General features: G+C 41.3%; 1 pseudogene; it reads left to right on the top strand.

Annotated features, from left to right (window-relative positions):
• Positions 1-266: 266 nt before the first annotated feature.
• On the top strand, positions 267-8,988 carry LOC109702839 (charged multivesicular body protein 5-like; annotated as a pseudogene).
• Positions 8,989-22,011: the final 13,023 nt, after the last annotated feature.

The raw sequence follows: 22,011 nt of genomic DNA, 5'->3' as shown, positions 1-22,011 counted from the left end.
AGGTGTAGACCCTGAGTTCAAACCCCAGTACCTCCAAAAACAGAAATAAAAGAAAAGGAAGTCATTGGGCGATCACATGCTCAAGCATCTCTGTGCCCACAACTAAAAGTATTTGAGGGCTGGGGGTATGGCTTATGTGGTAGAGTGCTAAGCAAGTGGAAGGCCCTGCATTCAAACCCCATTATTGCAAGAAAAAAAAAAAATTGGAGTGGAAGCAAAATTCACCTGTAAGACTAAAACAATGAAAACCTCCAGAATACAAGGCAATGCCCATTAATAAATGCCAGCTAACCGAGGTGAGGCCCATGGTGGGAGCTTCCTTTGGGTCTTTCCGTTCTGTGGCAAATACCCAGTTAACACACATTCAATGTCCTGAACCCTGCTGGACAAGCTGGCAGCAGGGCCTCGAATCCCCTCCACGGCAGTAGCCTAAGGTGCTCAGCACCCAAGGCGCGCTGCTTCAATGAGTAGATGAAATGTAGCCATTGAACTTTTCATCCAATTGCTGTGAACCAAAATCTGTACCAGTTGAGCATAATGTTATTTTTCAGATTCCTAGCAGCCAGGACAAAAAAATTGGGGCAGCCAAGGCTCTGATTTTATGGCCTTTTTTCTTTTCTTTTTTGTTGCTACTGGGGCTTGAACTCAGGGCCTCACACTTGCTAGGTAAGTGCTGTACCACTTGAGCCACTCCACCATCCCTTTTTTGTGTTGGGTATTTTCAAAATAGGGTCTCAGGAAATATTTGTTGGGGCTGGCATCGAACTCTGATCCTCCTGATCTCTGCCTTCCAAGTAGCTAGCACTCAAACATGAGCCACTGGGCCCAGCTTATGGCCTTTTCGTAGTTTAGGATTAGCCTGTCTCAAAAAGCAGTGTGGATAAAGCAAATACACAAACAAAAACTCTAGCCAAGAAGGTTTGTCTGGAAAAATAAAATAATAAGCTAGTGGTAGAGCTCATAGTTAGCATGCATGAGGTCCTGGTCTAATCCCTGGCACCAAAATAAATACATAAATAAATTTAAAAAGTTTACAATTGCTCTGAATGGCTAGTTGTTAGTGCCTTAAGGAGCAGGGTCCAGGGTCCAATATCACTGACCTAGGTTCCAGGACAGGACTTCAGTTGCTTGGAGGAACACAATTACAGAACTGGTTTTCAAACAGGAACCTAGAGAAAAAAGAATAAAACCCAAGCCTTGTTATGTGCAGCGAAGGCTTAGGAAGGGGCACAGCCCCTTCCCAATACCATCCCTGCAGCTCACAGAACGCAAGGCCCTCACTAGCCTCACCCAGGCTAACCCTTCTCCTCCTGTGTTCTACCACGTCACCTACGGCAGCCACACTGATCCACGCACAACTCCAAAATACGCAGTGAGTTCTCACAGCTCTTGACTTTTGTCTCCCTTCTTACTACTTGTCAGTTTCAATTAGAAAAATCCAGCTTCTTAGCATCACCAAGCTACCTATCAACCACAGCTATTTTTCATCCAAAAAAATCTGCCAGGCACCAGTGGCTCACACCTGTAATCCTAGCTACTTGGGAGAGTGAGATCAGAAGGATCATGGTTTGAGCCAGCCAAGGCAAATAGTTTGAAAGAAATGGACTGGAGGTATGGCTCAAGCTGTAGAGCACTTGCCTTGAGAGCAGGAAGCCCTGAGCTCAAACTCGAGTCCCACCAAAAAAAAAAAAATCTGATAGGGCCAGGTGTCTGTGTGCAAACCTGTAGTCCCAGCACATGGGAGGCTGACGTGGGAGGATCACTTGAGCCTAGGAGTTCCAGGCAAGCCATCTCTAAAATAAATTTGAAATTATTTATTATTAATGTGGTTATTTTGTAATAAATTTTATTTATTAGTAGTATAATTGAATATTAGTAATTTGTTAGTAATATAATTTATTTAAATTCTATTTATTTTATTACATGTTAAAATAAACTACTTTAATAAGCTACATATATATATATATTATATATATATATTTTTTTTTTCTTTTTTTTTTTTTTGGTGGTGGTGGTGGTACTGGAGTTTGAACTCAGGGCCTCACGCTTGCTAGGCAGATTCTCGACCACTTGAACCACACCCTAAGCCCAATAAGCTATATTTTTTAGGAATTTTTTTTTTGGGGGTGCAGTACTGGGGTTTGATCTCAGGATCTTTTGCTGCTAGGCGGGTGCTCTTCCCACTTGAGCCACTCTGCCTGCAATAAGCTATATTTTTAGAAGGTATTTTAAAGTGATTTTTAAGGACTTGAGGATGTGGCTCAGTGATAAGGCAAAGCACCAGGTCCTGGGTTCAATCCCCAGTACTAGAAGAAAAAAGCAATTTTTGTATGATTATAAATAGCAAGATTGCCACATCTAAAGCAGTAGATTTTAGTTTTAATGAAAAGTACAGACACCATGCATTGGTCTGCCATTATCTGTGGCTATCTTTTTTTTTTTTTTTGGTGGTACTGGAGTTTGAAATCAGGACCTACATCTTGAGCCACTCCACCAGCCCTTTTTTGTGATGGGTTTGAGATAGGGTCTCATGAACTATTTGCCAGGGCTGGCTTTGAACTGTGATCCTCCTGATCTCTGCCTCCTGCAGAGAGATGAGGCACCCAGCTGTGGTTACTTTCTAACAGAATAATCTTTTGTTTAAACTGAGTACATCTCACTTTTGAAATATGGTTATAGATTAGGAATCTTTTTTTTTTTTTTTTAGGGAGCTGACCTACTAGATACTGAAATTTTTTTTTTATTTTATTATTGATATGTGCATACAAGACTTGGTTCATTTCTCCCCCCTGCCCCCACCCCCTCCCTTACCACCCACTCCGCCCCCTGCCTCTCCACCCCACCCCCTCAATACCCAGCAGAAACTATTTTGCCCTTATTTCTAATTTTGTTGAAGAGAGAGTATAAGCAATAATAGGAAGGAACAAGGGTTTTTGCTGGTTGAGATAAGGATAGCTATACAGGGCGTTGACTCACATTGATTTCCTGTGCGTGGGTGTTACTTTCTAGGTTAATTCTTTTTGATCTAACCTTTTCTCTAGTTCCTGTTCCCCTTTTCCTATTGGCCTCAGTTGCTTTTAAGGTACCTGCTTTAGTTTCTCTGCGTTAAGGGCAACAAATGCTAGCTAATTTTTTAGGTGTCTTACCTATCCTCACCCCTTCCTTGTGTGCTCTCGATTTTATCATGTGCTCATAGTCCAATCCCATTGTTGTGTTTAATCTTGACTTCTCATAGGACTTTTACAGCTATGACATATCCATGCTTTGTTTGATGCTCAGCGCCAGTGGCTCACATCTGTAATCCTATCTACTCAGGAAGCAGAGACCAGGAGGATCATGGTTCAAGACCGGCCTGAGGCAAATAGTCCTCAAGACCCTATCTAGAAAAAACCCAACACAAAAAAGGCTAGAGTGGCTCAAAGTATAGGCCCTGAGTTCAAAATCCCAGTATCACCAAAAAAAAAAAAAAAAAGAATGCATTTTGACAACTATTTCCATAGCATTTACACTGCATTACATGTTATGGATAATTCAGATAACTTAAACTATGTGGTGGGAAGATGTACAGAGGTAAAGACAATCTTTTATAAATGGGATTTGAACATCCTTGGACTTGGGTATCCCACGGGGGGCTGGAGCCTGTCCCCCTGGGATAGGAGGGACAGCTATAGCCTGAACACTAAAGACCATCAGGTCCTGAGATATTCCTGTTACCCCAACAACTGAACTTACACACAAGTTTACTAAATACCAAAGAATTTATTTAATGATTGTCTTTGACCATCAAGGAAACACAAGGCAGCATATTAGGCACAGGCAGCATTACAGCAATTAATGATATGGCATGATTGGTGGCTCTAAGAAGCTTGGGCTGCAAAAGGGGGACCTGCCAGGTGTTATAATAGTTTCATTACTGGCTCAAAGACAAGACTTTGTCTTCTCCACTCAAGGAGTGCCTAGTTCTTTTCCTTTATCCTCAGACACCTTCCAGCGCATTCATTATAGGTGTCAGGCGTGTAGCAGGAGGGGACACACTGACCTCTATCAGCGATTGCTCTGCATTTAGATGCTCTCTGGAGACATTCAGTAAAAGTTTATCACAGTCTTCACTCCCATGAACTAAGATGATGGCGGGTGATTAGTGGGCTCTTTCCCACAATTACCATGAAAATTCCCACCTCCCTGCTGAACAGGAATGTCCAGATGTTAACAACCCTGAAACTTAGAGCAAATCAGAGAAATGATTGCATAACACAGAGAAGAAATAACAATCTTCGTGAATGTGTCTGACTGGAGGTCAGCACAGTTTCAGCTCTGCAGTTCTCACTCAGTGTTGCTGCATCATGCCTTTGAACTTACAGAACATTTGCTGGAACAGTGCACATGTGTCAGCACAAATTTCTCTGTCCTTTTTTTTTTTTTTGTCTCAAGCGTTGGGGATGGAAGCCAGGGCCTCACCAAGCTAAGGAAGGGCTATACCCCAGACCTAAATCTTCTCACTGTCTTTTAGTTTTATTACTATTATGAACATGTCAAATTGTATTGGGTAGTAATATTGATGGGGAAATACTTAGTAATAAAGAGTTATGTATTACGGATCCTTGGGTGAATTCAAATAGAAAGGAATCGGAGGAGAAGTTCACTGATAAGTGACCCCTCCTGCTACCGAGTACGAAGTGTATTAAAGGAGATCAACCAGGCCTGGGAATTTCCCCACCAAAGATTATTTTGACAGCCACCTGTCACTCCTCTATAATCAAGCAAATTAAAATAAATTAAGTTGTTTAATTTCAGAAACTCTTAGAGGTTATTCAGGCTAGGATTTACAAACTTTTTTTTAAATGCCACACTTCTTTTAAACAAAATTATATGTGGCAGACCAACTTAATAATAAAACAAATAAAATAGCACTACTCTGCAAAGAGGTAGGAAATTCTCCTTTACCAGAACTGGAGAAAGTCTAAAGACCACATTACCAGGCTGTTGATGAGAAGGTGACTCACAACTGAAAGAATTTGCATTGGATCATTTAGATGGAGGGCTTTGTCAGAATGGATGACAGTCTTGCAATTCAGAACAAGAAGAGTGGGGCATTAACTTTTCCATTCCCAGAAAGCAAATTATTGCTGATGGAAACACAAAGATGGTTAATAGTTTCCACTTATGTCTGTCACACAAATTAGCACATGCAAATAGTCTCAAGACCCCAAATTTGAGACTCAGAGAAGAAACTAATGATCATAATTTTAAATTGTTGCTGGGCACAATGGTGCGTCCAAGTGTTGGCAGGCAGATGTGGGAGGATCGAGAGTTCAAAGCCAGCCTTATAGCCAGACCCTGCCCCAAACCAAACAAACAACGGCGAAATACCCAATTTCAAATTGTCCTTCTTTCAAACGGTAATGGCCCAACCCTCCCACAGATCACTATTTTTTCTTAGACCCAGTATTCCTATGTTCCCCAGGCTGACCTTGAACTCCTTGGCTGGAGTCAATTTCTACTTCAGCCTCCTGAGTAGCTGGGACTACAGGCACATATTACCATTCCCAGCAAATAACAATTTTAGTTTTTGTAGTAGATGTAGAAGTATAAGTGTGACAATACTACACAAAGACAGTGAGGTTATTAACATCACATCTGAAGTAGTGCTGTATTATTTGAAGGTAGACTGTGACATTAAAATGCTAAACTTGAGGTGTACCTGAGGGATAGAGTGTGTGCTTAGCATATACCAGGCGCAGTTCAGTCCCAATCACCCTCCCCCCAGTTTTACCTCTTCTTTTTTTTCCCCCCAAATGCAAACAATCACTAAAGATATAGAAGTTGCCCTTCCTCAGTTTCATTTTCTGAGGTTTTAGTTACATAAAGTCAAGCTCGATCTGAAAATAAGTATGATAGATATTTTGAGAAAGAGAGATGGGGGTTGGGGAATAGAGAGAAAGCTCATTCACATAACTTTTATCACAGTATATTGTGATAATTGCTGTTTTGTTATTCGTTCTTGTTCTTATTCTCTTACTGTGCCTTATTACTACACTAAATTTTCTCATAGGGTTGCATGCTTAGGAAAAAAAAATAAGTATTTTGTATATAGGGTTTAGTATTATCTACTGCAGTCTTAGAACAAATTCCCAGGGGATAAAAGAAGACTGCAATGTGGCTAATAATCTTATAAAAATTATGAAATGGAATATTAAATATACTCAACCCAGAAGACAATAGGAAAAGAGGAAACAAAGGAACAAGTTTCTATTTTAAGAATCCAGGAAAAGAAGAACAGCTGTAAACAACTTAGAACTGATCTCACACTAATAATGAAATGTTGAGTTGTTTTCTAGGATTGGGAACAAGTTAAGATGTCCTCTCTCAACATTTTCTATTTATTTATTTACTTATTGCAGTGTTGGAGCTTGAACTCAGAGCCTTCACCTTGAGCCATTTTTGTGAAGGGTTTTTCCAGGTAGGGTCTTACGAACTATTTGCCGGGGTTCGCTTTGAATCACGATCCTCCTGATCTTTGTCCCTTGAGTAGCTAGGATTACAGGCATGAGCCACCAGTGTCCAGCTCTTTCTCAACATTTTAATTCTAACATTATATTGGAAGTCTTAACCAGTACAACAAAAAGACATGCAGATGGGAAAGGAGGAAGTAAAACCTTTAGTGTTCACACATTCTTACTGTTAACACTGGAAACCCAACAAGTTATCAAACAACTCTAGAGCTACTAATCCATGATCAAGGGTCAAACTTTAAAAGTCAATGACAATTATTGCAGCACTTTTCACAACAGCTAAATTATAGACTCAGCCTAGATCCACCATCAATAGACAAACGAATAGGAAAACGGGACACATAAACACAACGGAAATTTATTCAGCCATAGAGGAACAAAATTATGTTATTTGCAGGAAAATGGGTTTCATTATGATGTTTTCATATGCATATATAAGGTACTTTGATCATAACATTCCTCTATTACCCTCTCATGTCAGTCCCCTCCTCCCCCCGCACTGCTCCCTGTCCTCTTCCCAAGTAGTCCTCCTTCTACTGTCATATCTTTTTAAATGTTTTTTATTAGTATGTAATAGTTGTACAGGGGGGTTTGTTGTGACATTTCCATATATGCATACAATGTAACCCAGTTTGGTTCATTTTCCCCAGTGTTTTGGTGTCTTCGTAGCAGCCCAAGATGAACGGATTCTTCAGGACAGGGAAACTCCAGGCTCTGCGGCCCACCCTGACTCACTGGCTGCACTGACGGGGTGAGTAGCAGGCGGAATCCAGTGACAAAAAGGTTTCCCAATTGGATGTTGAGCTGGTGAACTGTAAGGATCAAATCAAGAAGATGAGAGAGGTCCTGCCTAGAACAAGGTCACGCAGAAAGCCCCGCAGGTTTGAAGGCAAAAGCAGGTGTCTGAGAAGCAGCCAGGCGACCTTGCCCAACAATCCTCTGATATGAAACACCCAGTGACCATCTTGTCCTTAAAGGACACCAAGACCACAGTCAATGCAACGAAGCTGGGAGTAAGGGAAATGAAGAAGTTACACTTGTACGTGAACATCAACCAGACTGAGGATTTACAAGACCAGCCAGAGGATTTGATGGAAGGGACAAACACAATCCAAGAAGCCCAGAGTGTCAGTCTTGCACCCCAGAATCAGGTGAAGGTGACCTAGAAGCAGAGCTCATGTCCTGGGTGATGAGTGTCTGGCAGAAGAGAATTCTTACTTGGACGAAGCGGCATCTGCACCTGCAATTCCAGAAGGTTCCCACTAACACAGAAAACCAGGCTGGAGTCTAGGGGGTGAATCTGGATGCCCCAGCTCCCTGCTTCACAGCCTCGCATCATTCAAGTTCACCACGGGAAAATGCATACATATTCTGGGACTAGGAAATATTTCCAAATTTGTCAGGACAGATTTCGGTTTCTTTCCTTTCTTTGAAGGAAAGGCTAATTACACTGCTTCTTTATTATTTTTTTTTCCTGTTAAGAAATTCATTGCTTAGGAAGCTTTCTTTGTAGTAGAACTGGATTCTAGATGGGCATCCGTGGCTCATGCCTGTGATCTTAGCTCCTTGGGAGGCTGAGATTGGGAGGATCATGGTTCGAGACCAGCCTGTGCAAATAGTTTGGGAGACCCCCATCTCCAAAATAATCACAGCTGAAAGAACTGGAGGTGTGGTCAAGTGGTAGAATGCCTTTTGAATGCAAAGCCCTGGGTTCAAACCTCAGTCTCACCAAAATAATAATAATGATGATGAATAAATAAAATTGGATTCTTTTTCTCTTAGGCAAGACTAACTCAAAGTATCTTTGACTTTATATGACTTGTTTTCATTCATTAATAATAATGAGACAAGAATCTTTTTTTTCTCTCTTTTTTTAGGAGACTGGGGTTTGAACTCACAGATTCATGCTTACAAAGCAGGTAGTCTACCACTTGAGCCACTCTACCAGCCCGTTTTTGTGTTAGTATTTTCGAGATAGGGCCTTGTATACTATTTCCCTGGGCGGGCTTTGAACGGCCATGCTCCTGATCTCTGCCTCCTGAGTAGCTAGGATTACAGGTGTAAGTCACTGGCCCCCAGCAGTGATGGCCTTTTAAAATAGGTTTTGTGTGTCTTGTGAGCAAATTATTACTGTGTCCAATATTGGAATATAATATAATATAATACAATATTGGAATAGTAATTATCACTATTGTGTCATAGTGAATATTTTGGTTCTGTGGTTTTCAGAGTATTACAGCTTGACTTGTAAACAATAATGATTATTTCTGGATATTTAATGTATAGGACATTTATGTATACTCAATAAATATTTTTAAAAAGGAAAAAGGGAAAGACTAATGAACTATATACATCAACTTGCTTAGGTGTTAGAGCTGGGGCCATGCTTGGGACAGAGCACTTACATAGCATGCACAAAGCCTGGGTTCGGTCCCCAGCACCACACACAAAAAAATCTTGCCTGATTCTTACTACACGGAATGCAAGAAGTCAGATAAAAAAGAGTAAACAATGCGTGTTCATTTGCATATGGTTCTAAAGCAGGCAAAACTTATCTATAGTGAACAAATCAGGACAGAGGTTTCCCTGGATGATACTGGGTAGCAGAAAGGACCGGGAGGGGCTTTCTGAGGTGATGCAAGTCTTCAGGGGATGGGTTAAATTAGAGTATGTAGCTGTAGGTGATGCTTGAGATTAGTATGATCTGAAAAAAAGAACAATAGATAAGTATTGATCTTCAGTTAAAGACTTATTTCCCACTTTGTATGGACTATCAATCATAACAGTCTTGTATTCCAGGTTTGTGCAAATAGAAAAATAAGCAGAGGATAATAAAGCCAGCTTTCTCCCTGTTGGAGAAGGAAGCCATACACAAAGAAAGGCAGAGGGCTTGCAGGAAACTGGAAACTGGAGGGGTTGGTTGGGGTCAGGAGTATCAATGCTCCTTGTTGGTTTTAGTATAGAGAGCTAGATCTGCTAGACAGGCATTACATGTTTACATGTGTTTCTTCTAGCTTTTCCTGCATGGTCTGGGGAGTCCACATCCAGCACCAGATTCAGTCCTTTGATTTTCCTCTTGAGGCAGAGACAATGAGTACAGAGTGTCTTGTGCCAGAAATTAGAGAGGTACTTAAAGGGTGATTGGAGCACATCAAAAGTAAGAAAGCATCCAACTTGTACTTTCTCTCACTAACCAAATCTAAGAGAATTTTAGCATCAAAATAAATGATAGAAATGGAGTATAATCCTTTAAATAAAAAGATGCTATGAGTTCATACTGATAAGAATGAAAGAATAAATAAATAAGATGGGAATCCCAGCCTCTCAGGAAACAGAGATTGGGAGGATGTGATTCGAGGCCAGCCAGGGCAAAAAGCTATTAAGACTCCATTTCAACAAAAACCTGTATGTGGCGGTCTGTGCTTGTGATACCTGCTATGTAAGATGCCAGAAGGAGGATTGAAATCTAAGGCCAGCTTTGGGCAAAAGCATGAAACCCTACCTGAAAAATAGCTAAAGCAAAAAGTGCTGGCAGGATGGCTCAAGTGGTAGAGGGCCTGTTTTGTTTACAGTAGAATAGAAAATGTAGCAGAAATGATGAGGTTAGACATCACTAGTGGCAGAAATCTGATGGCAGAGAGAATATTCACAGAGTATCAAAATTCCTCTCCACAACTACTTCGGATTTACACAGGGAAAACGGTAACTTTGCATGAAGCCCCCTGGGGACCTTCAGCTAACATCAGCCATACCAGGACATGTAACATGACGCCTCTCCTGAAAGTGTGCTCTCTGCTTGTCTTCTGGGAGATTCTTCCAAAAATGCACAACCTGACTAATGATGATGAAACTCTAGCCAAATCCAGAGTGAATGACATTCCACAGAATACCTGGCTTCTACTCCATCACTTCAGAACTGCTCAGGTGAAAAGAAAACAGAGAGTGATCACAACTCAATGCACTGTTGTTCTGGGCTGGATGCTAGACCAGGAAAAAGAATCAGCTGTGGAGGACACGGTTTGGCCAATTGGTGATTAGATAATAGTTACACTTTCTGATTTAAGTCACTGTACTGATTATGTACAAGGGTGTTCTTGTTTTTAGAAGATATACACAAGCTTACCTAGGGTCAGGGGCATAGTTGCTCTCTACACCGATAATAATTCAATTTTCAATGATTTAGAAAAAAAATACACATGTATGCACACATGCATACACACATACAAAGAAGCATAGAAATAAGCATAGAAAGAAGCTGTAAGAAGCATGGTAAAGTGGGCTGGAGGTGTGGCTCAAGTGTTAGAGTGGCTTCCTTGCAAGCTCGAAGCCCTGAGTTCAAAACCCTAGCCCTACAAAATAAAGAAAGAAAGAATGATAAAGTAAATGGTGGGAATTTTAAACAGTTTATTAGTCTGGTGGATATGTGGAATTCCTTATGCTATTCCTGCAACTTTTCTGTAAATCTATAATTACATCAAAATAAGTTGTTTTAAAGTAGTTATAAAATATAAAGTTACTCATACCACAAGGATGTGTGAATGTGTTCACGTGCCCACACACACGCCTCGTGTGCGTGCATGTGCGTGCATGTGTGTGCATGGGTGTCCAGTATATTTGATGGTGAGCCATTCTGTTTGCTGGTGCAGGAAAAGCACGAGTTCTTACTGTTATGTTTGAACCATTTGCTGTTGGTTTGCTGTTGGCTTGTGTTTGTTTGCTCTTGCTAGGCAGACATTCATGCCAGGCTCCAACCCAAGAGCCTTAATATATTTTTTGAGGGGGTGCAGCACTGGCATTTGAACTCAGGGCCTCATGATTGCTAGGAAGGTGCTTTACCACTTGAGCCATGCTTCCAGCACTTGAACTCAGACCTACATCTTGAGTTATTCTGCTAGCCCTTTTTGAAATTTTTTTTTTTGAGACAGGGTTTCAAGAACTATTTCCCCATGCTAACTTTGAATTCTGTGATCCTCCTGATTTCTGCCTCCCAAGTAGCTGGGATTACAGGTGTGAGCCAAGGGCAACCAGCCTGGATCCTTGTGTGTTTTGTTTGCTTTGGTGGAACTGGGGTTTGAACTCAGGACTTCATGCTTATAAAGTAGGCTCTCCTATCTCTTGAACCAGTCATGATCTGACTTTCTTATGTGTGTGTGTTTTGTTTGTTTGTTTGCTGGATCCTTATTCTTAAGAAAAATAAATATTCTATACTAAGTCCCATCATTTGCTATTCCTTGAATTTTTTTAAAGTACTTTGGAGGTAGACAAAGTTATCTCACCTTATTTCTATCCTTAATCAAAAGAGGAAAACTCACTGAACACGTGCATGGAATTATCGAAATGAAATTCCCTCATATTATTATTTTTTTTGTGGTACTGGGATTTGAACTCAGGGCCTCAGGCTTGCTAGGCAGGCGCTCTACCACTTGAGCCATGACCCTGCCAGCTCTTCTTGCTTTAGTTATTTTTCAGAGAGGGTCTCTTTGGGCCAGCCTCAGACCATGATCCTTTTTTTTTTACGGCTTCTGCATAGCTGGGACCACAGGCATGAATCCACAATGCCCAGCTATGGGTTGAGATAGGGTCTTACTAACTATTTCTCTAGTCTGGCCTCCAACCTCAATCCTCCTGATCTCTGCCTCCCAAGTAATTGGGATTACTGATTGATTCCATGCAGGTCTTTTTTTTTAGCCCAGTGGAGATTTTCGCCCCTCCCTTCTTCACAGGCCTGGCAGCTTTCCCTGGCTGCCACCTTTCTTCAGAGCTCATTTGCAGTTTTACATGGTGCAGCAGTCTGGAGTTGTGGTCTCAAGTCCTGTTTCCTTGAGGGCTTTTTTTTTTTTTTTTTGTGGCACTGGGGTTTGAACTCAGGGCCTCACAGTTGCTAGGCAGGTGCTCTTACCACTTGAGCCACTCTGCTAGTCCTTGAGGGCTTTTTAAGCCCTGACCCTTTAGGAACTTTACTTCATTTTTTTTTCTTTTTTTTGGCAACAAGGGAATTTGAACGCAGGGCTTCTTGCTTACCAGGCAGGGGCTCTACCGCCTGAGCCATACCCCCAGCTTTTCTTCACTTCTGATCTTTGATAGCCATTTTATCTGAACTCATAATCATTGTGTTGGCATTGTGTTTCTCTTTAGTTATTGGCACCTGGGAATTTTCTGGTAGACTTTGCAACAAGAAGATCCAGGAAAATTACCTTCTGTTGGCAAATAGGAAGGTTTGAAAACTAAAATCCAAAAATAACTTCATCTTGATGCACTTCTGTCATAGGTGCTTGTTATACTCTTTAAGATCTAACTTCACCAGATGCTGGCTCATGCTTGTAATCCTAGCTACTCAGGAGGCAGAGATCAGAAGGATAGTGGTTCGAACCAGCCCTGGGCAAACTGTTTACAAGGCCCTATCTCGAAAAAACAGGACTGGTGGAGTGACTCAAGCAGTACAGCATCTATCTAGCAAGTACGAGGCTCCAAGTTCAAACCCCGGTACTGTCAAAAAAAAAAAAAATTTAACTTCAAGTCAGGCACAGTGATGCTCGTCCGTAATACCAGATATTCAGGAGGCAGAGGTAGGGGGTTGTCAGACTGAGACTGGCTGGGCAAAAGCACAAGACCTTATTTTAAAAATAACTAAAGCAAGAAGGGCTGGGGGCATGGCTCAAGGTTTAAGTCTCTGCCTAGCAAACACAAGGCCCTGAGTTCAACCACCAGGACTCCCCCCCAAAAAAGATTTAAATTCAAATAGCTGATGGTCTACTAATTTGTAAAATTTATCTAAGAATATGTAGGCTTTCTTTTTTAAGTTATTGGTTTCTTCCTGGCTTCACAAAACTTCAGGTTGGTTGGGAAGACAGGTGCACCTGGGGACACAGGGCACAGCAAAAGGGACAGGACTGCACAGCTGGAACACAGATCTGACTTCCCAGCTGGCTGTGGCCCTTATTGCTATCTGGGCTTGTGTGATATACTTCTCTCTTTTTTTTTAAAAAAGGTTTTTTTGTTTGTTTGGGGCAGTACTGGGGCTTGAACTCGGGGACTCACATTTGCTAGGCAGGCTCTCTACCACTTGAGCCACTCCACCAGCGATATACTTCTCAAGACTCCAGCTTCTCGGCTAGCAACATGGATACATGAATACCGTCACAGTAGCTGCTGAGAGGATAAAATGTGATCACAGCAGCTAACGGTGAATTGAGTATTCAGAACCTCTGCTCTGCAGGGTGCTGTGCTGGATGATAAATCATGGTCCAGGGCCAGGCACACAGCGGATGCTCAACAAATACAGCTATCAGTCACAGGCAAATTACTAATCCTAGCCAGCACTTGAGCCTCTCGCACTCTTCACTCCACTCCAGCCCGCCATTGGTCATGACTCTGCTCAGACACAGAGCAGTAAAGAACTCAGGGTTAGGGCTGGGGATCGCTCAGTGGTAGAGTGCTTGCTTAGTATGCACGAGGCCCTGTGTTTGATCCCCAGCACTGTGACAAAAGAAAAACCGGTCTTATGTGTCAGACTTCATGGATTCAGATCTGCCACTTTTTTTGGCACTGGGAGTTGAGCCAAGGACCTTGAACTTGCTGGGCAAGCATTCTACCACTGAGCCATGCTCCCGGCCCTAGATCTGCCACTTCCCAACTTCTGGGCTGGGACAAATGGATTCTGTCCCTACCTGTAGAAGAAGATAACAGTAGCTCCTTGGGTTATTTTAAGAACAGAATGATGAATTCATGTAAAGTATTTGAAATATGCATTGCAAATCCTCAGAGGTAGTATTATCTTTATTAGTACTAAGGCATTTATTATTTCCTCAAACAGCTCATTTTATTCTGGAGTGTTCTAACATTAAAAGCATCTCAGATTATGCTTAACTCTCTCTCTCTCTTTCTCTCTCTCTCTTTCTTTCTCTCTCTCTCTTTCTCTCTCTCTCTCTCTCTCTCTCTCTCTCTCTCTCTCTCTCTCTCTCTCTCTCTCTCTCTCTCTCTCTCTCTCTTTCTCTCTCATCTACCAATTGGCCCTAATTTTGCCCACTGGACCAGCACAGAGAAAACCTGACTCCCCTGCCCCATGGTAGGACTTCCAACATCTTTTCTCTGGAATAAACACTCAGGCATTTTCCTAGGCATGTTTTGAGTCCCCCTGCCCTGTGACGACCTTCTAAGAGGTTGAGTTGGTTTGGGAATCCTCCTCCCACATTGGGTGCACTATCCCCCAGGTGCTGTCTGCAATGTGCCATCATGGAGGGCTGGCACACTTCCTGCCCTTGAATGCCAACTTATTTGGTTAAGCTATTATAAACTCGGCCTTTCTATCATACAGCCATTCTTATCGGGACAATGACTCGCTGTTACTTTGGTTTTTCAGTGCTAGGCATCAAACCCAGGGCCTCACACATGCTACGCAGGCACTGTACCACTGAGCTGCTTCCCAGCCTGTCATATTTTAACCTTCCTATTTCACTTCAGTATTTTAGCCTTCTCTTTTACTCCAAGTGGACTGCAGTAACAAAGTACCTTAGGCTGTGCAATTTATAAACAATAGGAATGGATTGCTCCCAGCTCTGGAGAATGCACAGTCCAAGGTCGAGGCACCAGCAATCCCATGTTCTTAGGAGGGCTTTTTGGTGCCCTCTATGTCCTCACATGCGGGAAACACAAACAAGCTCCCTTGGGCCACTTTTACTCGGGCACTAATCTAATCTATGGGGACTCCACCCTCATGACCTGATCATCTCCCAATGATTGCCTCTTCCAATGCTATTGCATGAAGGACTAGATATTAACATGTGATTTTGGGGAAGGGGACACAAACATTTATATCACAGCACCTTCTTAATCTGTGTGGATCCCTAAGCTGTCATCAGCATATTATTATCCCTTCTAATTTAATGTAACTTCCAACTTTGATGAATAGGCTGTCCAAATCATTTATTCAAAGACAATACTGCAAACTGGGTTTGGTGGCATACACCTATAATCCAAGCACTTGGGAGGCTGAGGCAGGAGAATCTTGAGTTCAAGTCTGGCCTGAGATAGCAAGTTCTAGGACAACTTGAGCTACATAGTGAAACCTGGTCGAGAGATTGAGAGAGAGAGAGAGAGAGAGAGAGAGAGATTGAGAATATCTGTGTATCTATCTCTACCTCCAAATATGTTATTTCAATTACTTTTGAGTAATTTTACCATCAACTATTTGCTATTCCATGCCTCTATGCATGAGTTTTATTTAAAATTACCCTTCAGGTGGTAGTTTTGAGGAGCCTCTAATGTTCTCACCTGAAGTAAACTCATTAAAACAAAACATAATATTCAGGCATGGTAATTCCCACATGTAATCCCAGATACTTGGGAGGTGGAGCAGGAGGATCTCCAGTAAAAGGCCAACCCATGCAAAATTATCAAGACCCTATCTCAAAATAAGATACCAACAACAAGAGAGCTGGGGACATGGCTCGCCTAGCATGCATAAGACCCTGAGTTCAATCTTCAGTACTAAAATTAAAAAAAAAGTCACTGAAGCATCTTATTAATTAAACATTAAGAACCTTATTAATTAAAATTAATAACTTTTGGTAGTGGCTGTTCTGGTGATAAGAAAGCTAGTGAATGTTGCAAGAGGAGGTATTTATAATCTACTTTTAAAAGCTAAAAAGAAGAATAGTAAAGTACAAATTTATTTGATTTCTTATTTTTTTGTTTGTTTGTTCTTGAGACAGGGCTCACTATGTAGCTCAAAATGGCTTTAAACTTGCTGTCCTGTTATCTCTACCTCCTGAGTTCTGGGATTATAGGCATGCACCAGCATGCCAGGTGATTTCTTAACTCCTACTCCTCCATTATTTACCCAAACTATGAAAACAAGGAAAGCCTATGCACCCTGGTTTTTTTCCCTCCATAATATGAAGGAACTAACTAACCAGTCAATGCGATTATGGTAGGAGGAAGGAATGAGACAGGGATGCTTTGCAAACTCAGTAGATGACCTCTGAATGACTGACATTGACCTGAGTAACTGCACACAGTGGGTCCCCAGCAGGTGCAGATCCTGCCTTGGGGTTTTACAAGCCAAAGATAGAATGTGCTTTTTGTTTGTTTGTTTGATTTCCCCCACTAGAATCCACATGAGAGAAATCATTCAAAACATGTCTTTGTCACACTGACTTATTTCACTTAACATGATGATCTCCAGTCATTTTCCTACAAATGACTTAATTTCATTCTTCTGTATGGTTAAATAGAACTCCACTGTGCATGCATACTGTATTTCATTGTCCTTTCATCCATTGGTGGGCACCTAGGCTGACTCATTATAATAAATGAGATAAAGTAAAATAAAAATAAGATGGAATGTCTGTGTTCAAGGGTCAGAGCCCTGAGCCCATTTCAGAACTCACAGAAAGCATGTTGTGAAAACAAGTATAGCTCAGCAGGATGACACTGAAACAGCTCTCAGTGACTCTGAGTGACCCTACCTTGCCTCTCTGAAACAGATGCTCTTCATTGCTGTACAAGTGTCCTAACTAGAAAGCAAGTGTGACCAGATTTCTCTATACTTTAAAATCGTTCAGTGTGCTGTCGGCCTCTCCTCCATTGGCTTAGCATCATATGCAAGGTCTTTCATGATCTGACATTCATTGTCCCTTCTGTCACTTTTCTGTTGAATTTTATGCCAATAAATATAATCTACCTCAGTGTTCCCCTTCACTATGGGAGGGAGGGAAAAAAATGGAAGTATATTGAGCAAGGTTTTTTGTTTAAATCAGAATTAGTCAGTATTAGTCTAAAATAAATTGTGATAAATTAAAGATGCATACTGTAATCCCTACAGCAAGCAGCTAGAAAAAACCTAGTGTGTATTAAAAATGAACAAAGAAGCCAGGCACTGGTGGCTCACGCATGTAATCCTATCTACTCAGGAGGCAGAGATCAGGAGGATCACAGTTCAAAGTCAGCCCAGGCAAATAATTTGAGAGAACTTATCTCAAAAATACCCAACACAAAAAAGGACTGGTGGAATACCTCAAGTTGTTAAGTACCTGCCTAGCAAGCAGGAGGCCTTGAGTTCAAAAAAGAACAAAGGAATTGAAACAGTATACTGAAAAGTATTTGTTTAGTGCAAAAGAAGGTAGCAAAATTGGAACAGAGTAGCAAAAAATAATAGCACACAGAGAAAAAAACGGAAAATTGACAGGCATCATTCCAACCACACAAATAGTTATATTAAATGTATATGGATAAATAACTCCAATTAAAAGGCAGAGACTAGGCGTGGGGGGTGTGGTTCAGTGTATCAGAGCACTTGCCTTGCCTGTGCTGGGGTTCTACTTGCAGTACCACCACAAGAAAGAAAGAAAGAAAAAAAAGGGCTCCAGGCACTGGTGGCTCACACCTATAATCCTAGCTATCTGGGAGGCTAAGAATGGTTTGAGGTCAGCCCTGGGAAATAGTTCAGAGAGTCTATCTCCAAACTAACCAGAGCAACATAGATTGGTGTGGCTCAAGCAATTGAGAACCTGCTTTGCAAGCATGAAGACCTGAGTTCAAACACCATCCCACACACAAAAAAGCAGAAGTAATTAGGTAAATAGGATCCAACTTCATGCTGTGTATAAGAGATATACTTTGGGTTTAAAGTTATAAATAGGCTAAACATAAAATGATAGAAAAAGTCATCAGAAGCTGGGAAAACAGACTTTAAGAACAAAAAAAATTAGTAGAGGAGAAAAGAGACATTTTATGATAAATCATCAATCTACTTGGAGGGTATAACATGTACTTTTCTTTTTGCTGGGCCTGGGGTTTGAACTCAGGTCCTCACACTTGCTAGGCAGGTGCTCTACCACCTGAGCCACTCCTCCAGCCCAGTGATAACAATTTTACTGAGCCCAGGCACCATCCTAAGCATATCAATTAGTCCTCAAGGCAACCTATGAGACACAGATGATTTATCATTATTCCATTTATAGATGAGGAAACTGAGGCTCAGAAAGGTAAGTAACTTGCTGAAGGTTGTGCAGGGAACAAACAGGCAAACCAAGATTCAAGTCTAGGCAACTGAGTCCAAAGGCCATGCTTACATCTTTCTGCTAATGTAAAGCAAAATGCAAAGCTAATTTAAAGGGTTTTTTGTTGTTGTTCTTGTTGTTTTTGGCAGTACTGGGGTTTGAACTCAGGGCCTCACACTTGCTAGGCAGGTGCTCTGTCACTTCAGCCACTCCTCCAGCCATAGGTTGAAGGTGTAATGGAGCAGAAGCATTCCAAACCTCTCCTGGAGTTGAAAATATGTAATAGACTAATTTGGTAGTTCAAAGCAAAGGAGAAATTACTTTTCAATTTTAGGAAATAGTGAAAGTGCATCTTCATTCTAGAAGTCAGTAAAGAAGAATAGCTTTAATTTCTTTTTCTTTCTCTACCAGCCCTCCTTTTATTTCTTATATTTGTAATTATACAGATTTCAGGGATACTATGCAATGATTTGATATGTGCTGCTGTGGTGGGATATGGCTTGAGTGTGTCCACCAAGGTTCATGTGTTGGAAACTTGGTCCCTGGTGTGGTGATGTCCAGAGGTGGTGTGGAACCTGTAAAAGGGGGTGGGGGTGTTACTTGGAGGCATGGCTCAAGTGGTAGAGTGACTGCCTAGTAAACTTGAAGCTCTGTACTGCCAAAAAAAAAAAAAAAGGAGAGAGAAAGAAAAAAAGAAAGGGTGGGGCCTTGTGGGAGATTATTAAGTCATTGGGGACACTGCCTTTGGAAGGGGTTAATATAGTTCCTGTGGGACTCTGTTTAGTCATAAAAGAGCAATATTGGGAGGAGGAGGGGATAAAGGAGAATGGTGGAGGGGAGTGAATTCAAGTATGATATATTTGATACATTGTAGGAACTTTTGTAAATGCCACAATGTACCCCCACCCAGCACAACAATAAAAAAAGAGAGAGAGAAATATTAAACCAGGAGTGTTGATGCATGCCTGTAATCCCAGCACCAGGGAGGTGTTGGGCAGGGGGATTGAGAGTTCAAAGCCAGCTTAGGCTATACAGTAAGACCCTGTCTCAAAAACAAAACAAACAAACAAAAAAACCCAAGAAAACAAAGAGCAAGATTAGTCTCTCCCCAGTCTCTGGCTTTGGGTCTCATCCTGCAATCTCTCTGGCATGCACTCCAGCCATGATGCCATCTAACATGTAACAGCCAAGGGGGCTCTCCCCAGAGCTGAGTAGATGTTGCTGCAATACTCTGGAACCTCCAAAACTGTGAACTAAATAAACCTTTTTTGTATGTCAAGTATTAGGCTCATGTATTTCATTACAGTACCAGAAAACTATTACACATGTATATAGTCAAATCAAAGTAGGCACATATATCTCCTCAAACATTTATTGATTCTTTATGTTGAAAGCATTAAAAATATTTTAGCTTTTTTGAAACATACAGTTCATTATTATCATCTACCATCACCCTATCACACTGGAATGTACTTCTCCTGTCTGATTATAACTTAGTACTCAACCAGTCCTCCTCCCTCTCTTCTCCCTACTCTCCCAATTCCTGTAACGACTATTCTCCTGTCGACTTTCAACTTCGACAGAATCCACCTTTTCAGATTTCCATATGTGAGCTGCTGCACCCTGCTCTCCTAGTAATCTTTTCTAGGTTTTTATTATATTATATATTTTTTTATTGTAGAGGTGTTTTACTCTTTGGTTAAATTTATTCCAAGTTTGGGTTTTTTTTTTCTTTTTAGTTATTTGAAGTGAGATTACTTTCTTGTTCAGATAATTTATGATTAGCTTATAGAGATGTTTCTGATTTTTCTGATGTTTCTGATGTTTCTGTGGTGGATTTTGGTTAATACTGATGAATTGATTGGTTCTTATAGTTTGTTGGTGCAGTCTTGGGGTATTCTGTATGTCAGATCATGCCACCTACAAACAGTGATGGTGGACTTCCTCCTTTCCACTTGGATGGCATTTGTTTCTTCCTCATTCCTGATTGCCTGGCTAGGACTTCCAGAACAGAAGTGATGGGAGTGGGGTCCTTTCCTTGCTCTGGACCTTGCACAGGCTTCCAGCTTTTTCCCGTTCAGTATGTCATATATGGCTGAGGTAAATTTCTTCTATACCTAATTTTTTCAGAGATTTTTATCATAAAGGCCCATTGAAAGACAGAGGATGTAGCTCGGAAGTAGTGTTTACCTAGTGTGCACGAAGCCCTGGGTTAGATCCTCAGCACTGAAAAAAAAAGTTGGTGGTACTTGGGTTTGAACTCAGTGCCTTGCTAGGCAGGTCTCTACCACCTGAGCCACACCTCCAGTCCCAAGGATACTGAATTTTATCAAATTCCTTTTCTGCATCTATTGAGCTGATCATAAGGTTTTTGTCCATTGTTCAGTTGCTGTATTGAACCATGCTTGATCTAGGATGAATCCACTGGTCCTGGTGAATCTCTCGTGTGCTGTCCTTTTTTTTTTTTTCTTCCACTTGTGTGGCAGGAGGCAGTCTGTATCCTGAGATAGCAGACGTTGCACCTCTTACTCTGCTACTTCACTATTTAACTTGTTTGGAGCCTCCTTTTTCTTGTCTATAAAAATGGATTTGTCAGCTGGGTATGTTGATGCTCCCCTATAAAATCCCAGTACTTAGGAATATGAGGAACATGAGTTCAAGGCCAGCCTGAGTTACATAGTGAGATTCTGTCTCAAAAAACAAATTGGGAGCTGGTGGAGTGGCTCAAGTGGTAAAGGTGCCTGCAATAATAAGCATGAGGCCCTGGGCTCGAACCCCAGTGCTATCAAAAAAAATTTTAAAGCAAAATAAAACAAAAAAACAAATTGGGCTGGGTGTGTATAGCTCTGGCAGCAGAGCACCTGTCTAGTAAGCACGAGGCCTTGAGTTCAAGCCTCTGTACCACCAAAAAACAACACACACAAACTCACACACAAATTTAAAAAATAGATTTAAGATGTGCGCCAGTGGCTCATGCCTATAATCCTAGCTACTCAGGAGGCAGAGATCAGGAGAACTGCAGTTCAAAGCCAGCCTGGGAAAATAGCTCAAGAGACCCTGTCTTGAAAAACCCTTCACAAAAATTGGGTGGGTGGAGTGGCTCAAGGTGAAGGCCCTGAGTTCAAGCCCCAGTATTAAAAAAAAAAAAAAGAGAGAGAGATTTATCAATGTCTTCATATACAATTCACATATAAGGCAGGACATGAATTATATGTACTAAAACCTTAACACATGTTTTGTTCATAGTACGCATTGAACAAATCATTCTTTCGTATATTATAACCAGTCATACCGTCTATTGAAGGGCAGGGCAATTCCCTAGGGCTTCTTAGCAAGACTAAGCTTGAAAGAGAACAAGGATTAATTTAGAGCTTACTCAGTGACTCTGCTTATTTACTTATTTACTTTGCTCTAGGTTAATATAATAAACTCCTCTTCCTCATGCATTCATTTTATCTAGAAATCTTTCTGTAATCCTCCCTCCCATTCTGAATTCCATC

Source organism: Castor canadensis, chromosome 3 (genome assembly GCF_047511655.1).
Source record: "Castor canadensis chromosome 3, mCasCan1.hap1v2, whole genome shotgun sequence".
NCBI classification, from domain to species: Eukaryota; Metazoa; Chordata; class Mammalia; order Rodentia; family Castoridae; genus Castor; species Castor canadensis.
This window is presented reverse-complemented; position numbering and strand designations above follow the sequence as displayed.